Below are 7,346 nucleotides of genomic sequence, written 5' to 3'. Positions count from 1 at the left end.
AAAGGGCCCCATATTGCTTCACTGAAAAAAATATTTTTAATTAAACACAAATACATGGTATCGGGGACCGAACATGGGAACAGCCACTTGCAAGGCAAGCACCTACCCACCAAACACAAATAAAAATGATAAAAGAAAGATAGTCAATATTTTCAGAAAATAAATATACATGACATTAGAAAAAAATAAAAAATTATAATAGTAAAATTAAGAAGAGGAAAATGGAATTAAATATGAAAACTAAGCATGACACTTAAAACAGAAAGAGGCAGAAATGGTGCAATTAAAATAGGCTTTATAAGACAGTTTTATAGAAACTATTTGAAAATTATAAAGTATACCATAGAAAATTACAAGCGAATAAATTAGACAATCAATCTGAATAAAATAGATAATGTTTTGCAAGAAAAATATAAATTACCAAAACTGACTTAACAACAAAAAGAAAGCCCGGCAAGAGCAATACTGGAGAAATTATTAATAGCATTATTAAAGAACATCCCCCATAAAGGGCTTCAGCCCATTAACCAGGGAATTATTTCAAACATTCAAGAAGCAAAGAATTCCCATGTTGAATATAAACAGTTACTGTAGTGAGAAAAAGATTGAGTAGTACTTACATCATCCAATGGAGTGAATATATGTTCCTGATATAAAATCTCACAAAGCTAACAGAAAAAATAAAAATCATGGACCAATTTCCTTTATGAATATATACATAAAAATCCTGGTTACTACAAAAGACCAGAAAAGAAAATCCAAGTTTTACCTTTTTGAAACAAAAGAATATCGGTTCCAAGTAGTTATTATTCTGAGATTTTAAAGATTTAATAATGAAGAACTTATTACATCATATTAGTCGACTAAAAAAACAAAGACTAAATTATTTAAGAGTTACTTAAAAGACACTTAATACTCATGCATATTAATGATAGTTTTTAAAAAGAGGAAATGACTATTTCTTTGACACTATTAACAAAATATTTTTAAAAATTATTCTCAGCATTATATTTCATGAGGGTACAGTATTAGCATTTTACCCAAGTAGAAGTTCCTCAGAATATTGTCCTCTAAAATATTAATATGTTAAGGTCTGAAAAAATGGTGGTGCTGAGAATTTCTTGTCCAAATAAGTGCAGCAAGTGCTAAATTGAACAAAGTTTGGGAATATTTCTCATTGCAGAACTACTTGGAAACATTAAAATGTATCCAAGATTTACAATCTCTATGGACTGCAGATACTTCTTTTTTCTTTTACTTAAGCACTAAACTCCTCTGAATATTGTTTAGGAAATGCTATCCTAGAGGCATTCCTCTTATATTCAAATAAATGAGATGTTATTGTCTCTATCACTACTTATATTGGCTTATTAATTCTGTCTGGCTAAAGAAGAATGGGGCTGAATAGATAGTATAGCCTTGCACACAGCAGATCCAAGTTCAATCCCTCTCACCGCATATGGTCCCCGAGAAGTTTCCAGGAGTGATCCCTGAGCACAGAGCCAGAAGTAAGCCCTGAGCACAGCCAAGTGTGGCCCTCAAAATAATAAATAACAATGATGCTAAAGCAGACATAATATATATGAAGAGTAAAGTAACATGAAAACTACAGATATGTGATATATTAAATATCTATAGACATAATATTTGAACATTATAATATGTATATATTCCTGGTTGCAATAAGACACATAAAAATGTAGATATGTTCTTGATAAAAAATAAAGTATATGAAAATTAAAAGTATTTTAAGTAAGTGAGAAAACATGGAATATTCTCAACTTGAAGCTGAAGATTGATGTTTATAGCCAAACTCTTGAATGCAGTAATTTAGAAAGAATAACTTTAAAGCTTACCTGAAAAATAAAAAGGATGACAAGGTTCTCTCATACCTTTATAGTGTTATTGAATTTTTAGTAAATTCTCCTGGAAAACAACATGCAGGGCAAGTTGAGAATCTTTTCATAGAACAATCCTAAAAGTAACCATTGGAATTCTAGATAGGTATTATATATGCAAATGTGCACCACATTTTACTGTTTGTAATACCCAGGAAAGAGTCTAAACGACAATAGTTTCCATTTTCAGATCACATATTTACAAAATACATGACACATTTTACAGATATGAAAACTAAGGTTCAGAAAGGAGAAATAACTTGCCTCTGATCACAGAGCAAAACAGCAACTGAATTTACATTCAAGTCCAACTTCTGGCTAAATAAATAGTAGGCATCTCATGATGCCACTGAAGACATAAAAACAAGGATGTATTTTTTAAAGTAAAATAGTTTTATTTAAAAAAAAGTAAGGAGGGGCTGGAGCAATAATACAGTGGGTAGGGCTTTTGCCTTGCACGTGGCCAACCCAGGCTCGATCTCCAGCATCCCATATGGTCCCCTGAGCACCTCCAGGAGTAATTCCTGACTGCAGAGCCAGAAATAACCCCTGAGCTTCGCCGGGTGTCAACCAAAAAGCAAAAATTAATTAATTAATTAAATAAAAATAAATAAAATTTAAAAAGGGAGTCAGAGAAAGAGTGATTGAAAGAGGATAGATGGATGAAATGAAGGAAAAGGGGGAAAAAAAGCACATATCACAGGTTTCAATGCGGGCAGCAGAGAATGTGCCAACCAGGATTTATCTCTCACCTGTTCTGCAAAGTACTATGGCCCAAGAGAGCCACACAACTGAATTGGTGGAGAGGCAGAAAGTGGAGAAGGTTGCTGAAAGGGAGTGTTTGGGATCCCTGGGGGAGGGATGTGAGTACACTAGTGATGGGTGTGATGTTGGAATTAAATGCATGAGAAACCATCATTAATAGCACTGTAAATTACAGAACCTCGATAAAGAAAAAAAAATTAAACGAAGTGCTAGAGCCCTTTAGTTAATATATGATTTATGGTAAAAGTGGCCAGTGCTTATGATATTTTCAAATGGAAAAAATTATAAGCATGCAAGTATATTGTGAGTAAAGGGGGAAATCTGCTTGACAGAAAAAAAAAGAAAAAACCCTGAGTGTAAAACCAAGTTCTAATAATTTTTGGTTAGCGTGTTGACTTTATAGACAATGTCTTTCTCTTGTTTCTAATTCTCTTGCAATATAGTTATTCTAATTTATAATTTAAAGGGTGAATTTATTAATTTAAAAATGAGTAAAATTCTTCTAACTGGAACTGGAGAGATAATACAGGGGGTAAGACCCTTGCCTTGCAAGCAGCCAACCCTGATTTAATCCCCAGCAACGCAGATGGTCCATGAACAGCAGCAGCAAGAACACTACGAGGGGTGGCCAAATTTTTTTTAATATTATAAACCTTATAGCTTACAGAAGTAAACTCCTTAAAAGGAAAAATGCTGTAACTGAGAGTTTTTAAAATCATTATGTAACATATACAGCTGTTGACTTATATATCATCCTGTACATCTGAAACCTGTATAATGTCATAAGAAAATGTCCCTTCAATAGAAAATTTTAAATAAGAGAATTGCATATGATAGTCTGTTTCTTTCACAGACTTTGTATAAAATACAAACATGTAATAAAATAAACAAACACCCTGTAATTAGACTAAAGCCTATCCACATGCTCCGCTTAGATTTTTGTAAGAAACTGAATGCTCAGGAAACACTGAACACAGGTTGGGGGGAAAATACCTGATCTGATTGAAATTACAAAAAGAGATGAGGAAAATATAGTATCTATTTTGAAATCGAGTTTCAGCGTGGTGGTCTATTGATTTTATAATGTCCAGAGCAGTTAAATGCAACAAACACATAATGTGCCATGGAATATACTGTCTAGAGTTACTTTGGTCATCACCTAAATTTCAGAGGAGAGGCAAGGATCATAGAGACACTATCAAAGAAAATTGATTTTTTTACAGCTAATAACCTGTGCTTGGTGGCCGAATACAGTATCAAAATCACCGTTCTGTGTTCAGATAATTTCGCCCATCTTCCCTGCTGCTCCTTGACACTCCCCCAGCTCTCCATCTGCCACAGGCCACCTCCTGCTCCTAGATACTCTGATGACCACACAAGTAGGGTTCAAAATGTGACCCAGTAATTTGTATTGTATCTTTGATCCTCTGTGCCTTTTCCACTGTGATACAAAGATTAAAGTCTCAAGAAAGGGAAAATGGTGACACAGCTTTCAAGGAAATTGAATTTTTCCTACTAGAGGTGAGAACACTTAAGAGGACACTTTATCCCCAATACAACATTTTCCCCTACTTTAGGAAAACAGTTTGGCCTAGAATGGAAGCAACAACATACTCTGGATTCAACTCCCAAATCACCTCTCTAGCTAGGTTATTTATTACCATACAAACCTGTCTCCCAAGGTTAGAAGCAACAAGCCCAGCAACATTAAACTCCAGAGATCAGACTTAACATCTGGATTAAAGGTATATAGAATGTGGTAAAAAAAAAAAACCCTGAGCTCCAGGCAGCTGCTAACACTTTGGGTGTCTCAAGGAGAAGTGTCCCTACATTCCCATAAGAGACAGCATTGGAGCAGCTGAAGTGATAGCACACCAGATAGGGTATTTGTTTTGTATGTGGTCGACCCAGAATTCCATATGATCCCCCGAGCACCACCAGAAGTAGTTCCTAAACTTAGGCCAGGAGTAACCTCTGTGTATCTTCATGTGTGCATGACTCCACCCACTACCCCTCCTCCCTGAACAACAACAACACCAAAAAAAGAGAAGAGAGTGTATAGGGAAGATTCTGATAAAATGACCTATTAGTCACTTTTGTGTGCTCCTTTCTTTCACACATTGCCACTCACTGAGTCATACTGGTTAGTTTGGGATGAAGAAGATAAAGTACAAAAGGCTTTCCCCCCCAATCAGACTCTGTTCATTTGTAAGATCAGATCCTTCTAGGACACTGAACTTGTATTGTAAGTTAATATTGCCTTTCTCCTTTCCTTGTCTTTTGAATAGTTTACTTTAATGCAATGTAGGTGGGGAATATTTGCAGAAAGCCCAAATAGACACAGAACAATGAACCCTAGTCTCAGTGAAAAAGTGATGCAGAAATTCTAGCTGCTGATTGAAATAAGAGAAATATTTCCATAAGCCTTTTCATCTTTGAAATTTAAAAACTGAAATCTTTCAAAAACTAACCTATTATATGTCTGAGTAGATGAGGAGGGGATGAAATAATAATAGGCTTAAGTAGCATGGTTTTCAGAATTTGGTGAAGCAAAAACATTTTTTTTCTGTTTCTTTTTTTTTTAATTGAATCACTGTAGGATAACAATTGATTTGTCCTTTATCCCTTGGCACAAGGAGCTTAGGTTTATCAGGTTACACCCATCACAGTGCTCCTGAGTCACTCCCATTCCTTTGTTTATCTGTAACCACATCTCTATGCTCTCTTCCCCAACCAGTTAATCAGCTTTCCCCCCAATCAGACTCTAATAATTTGTAAGATCAGATCCTTCTAGGACACTGAACTTGTATTGTAAGTTAATATTGCCTTTCTCCTTTCCTTGTCTTTTGAATAGTTTACTTTAATGCAATGTCCTTTTTGTATAGATACAGGAAGACAGTTAATATTATGCTTTTGTAATTTAGGATTTAATTGGCCTTGAATATTATTCACTCCCGGGCATCTGTTTACTCGACTTAAGTCTCAGTTGACCTTAGTTCCTAGCACCCCAAAAGCAGGGTCCCGATGAGGGACTAAATGGACCCAGGGCAAGTTGTGAGCTACCCTGGCATCGAAATGGGCCAGGCCAAAGTGCCACGATTCTTAACTATAAGTTAAGAGCTTGATCATGGACAAATGCTGTCTTAGTCCAAAAGTAACCATGAGACTAGGACCCTGCTACAGATAGGAAAGACTATCTGGCCTGAGCACTGTAGTATGAGATCTAGATGGCCCAAGGAGAGCAATTCTATAAGCTTAATGTATCCCTTACTGTGTCCATACAAAGTGATTAATATTATGAATGTCCATATATTTGTTGGACAAGGAGAGGAGAAACATACCCATGGGATTTCGCTCTTGGGTGGGTCATCCTGCTAAATGAGAATCTGTCTTAGAAGCAGCTTTCCCCAGGGAAAGAACATTACTCCTATTGATTGTGACCACACCTATGTGTAAGCCCCAACCCCTCATGGTTTGGGGATTTAAGCAGACTGTAAGAGTGGACTAGGGGATCCAGATTCCAGAGCCAGAAGGAGAATGAAGGGGGATCAAGGAAGAGAACGAAGTAGCGTGGGGGAGGAAGAAGCAGGAGGAGAATCAGAGGAGAATGCAGATGGGAATAGATTAAACTGCAACTGACACCAATAAGCCTGGCCTGCGGTTCCTTCCTTCACCTGCCCATCGCCATCAACCTCTCCGGGGTAGGGGAAATGGCCCGAGAATACGAACACAGGCAGCGGGAGATATAGACTGCTGCTGCTGCCTTTTTTCGTTTACACAAATCACCATGAGATATAGTTGCAAGCTTTCATGTTTGAGTTACAATCACACAATGATCAAGCACCCCTCCCTCCACCACTGCATATTCCCACGACCAATATCCCCAGTACACCCCAGTATACCTCCGTGGCAGACCCATATCTCTCTCTACTTTTGGGCATTATGGTTTGAAATACAGATAAAAATATGGAACGCTTCACAAATGTACATGTCATCCTTGTGCAGGGGCCATGCTAATCTTCTCTGTATCATTCCAATTTTAGCGTATATGCTGCCAAAGCGAGCATATGAAGCAAAAAATTAAGTGGAGTTTAGACCAAAAATCAAGCAAGAAATAATTAGAAGTGACTAATTTGACTAAAACCAAGACGTTTGGATCAAGTTTTAAGATTTAGGATTATTAAGGAAAATTTTTCTCATAATGATCAGAAAGATTTGTGATACAAAAGAATAATGATGAAATATATGTGTAAAGTACCTCATATAGTCTTCTGCATTCATTATATCTACTCAGGTTGTTCCCAAAGAGCCACTACTTTAAAATTTTTCATTCAAAGATATTTGCACCGTCCTGCCTCTCTTTCCTCCCTCTTCTGATTGATATATTTTGTCTATACACTCCCTCTGCCCTTAAACCAATCTTTCACTCCCTGAAGCTGAAATGACTCAATATTTGATTTAAACAGCTAGAGTTAAACATAAGTTATGAAGGACCAATAGTTTTCCCAGTAGTTAATGCTATTTCAACTCAGTATTGACCTCAAGGGCAATAGTGTCCAAAAGTAACCATCCTGAAATACATTAAATTCAGTAAATTCCTGCCAATTAACCATATTCCCTTAGCAGCAATCTCTATTAACCCCATAGCCCATGATGAGCTTAGTTATTCTGCACTTTGGTTGA

The 7,346-nt window shown here is 36.4% G+C and overlaps 1 non-coding gene across 1 annotated transcript; it reads right to left on the bottom strand.

The window, feature by feature from the left end:
- Window positions 1-6,623: 6,623 nt before the first annotated feature.
- On the bottom strand, window positions 6,624-6,730 carry LOC130033909 (U6 spliceosomal RNA). The gene has a single exon (XR_008794013.1). It is a non-coding gene; the product is annotated as a U6 spliceosomal RNA (small nuclear RNA).
- Between the last annotated feature and the right edge of the window lie 616 nt (window positions 6,731-7,346).

The sequence above is a fragment of the Sorex fumeus genome, unplaced genomic scaffold (genome assembly GCF_029834395.1).
Source record: "Sorex fumeus unplaced genomic scaffold, SorFum_2.1 ptg000054l, whole genome shotgun sequence".
Classification (NCBI taxonomy): domain Eukaryota; kingdom Metazoa; phylum Chordata; class Mammalia; order Eulipotyphla; family Soricidae; genus Sorex; species Sorex fumeus.
The sequence above is the reverse complement of the archived record's forward strand: the minus strand, read 5'-3'. Positions and strand labels throughout refer to the sequence as shown.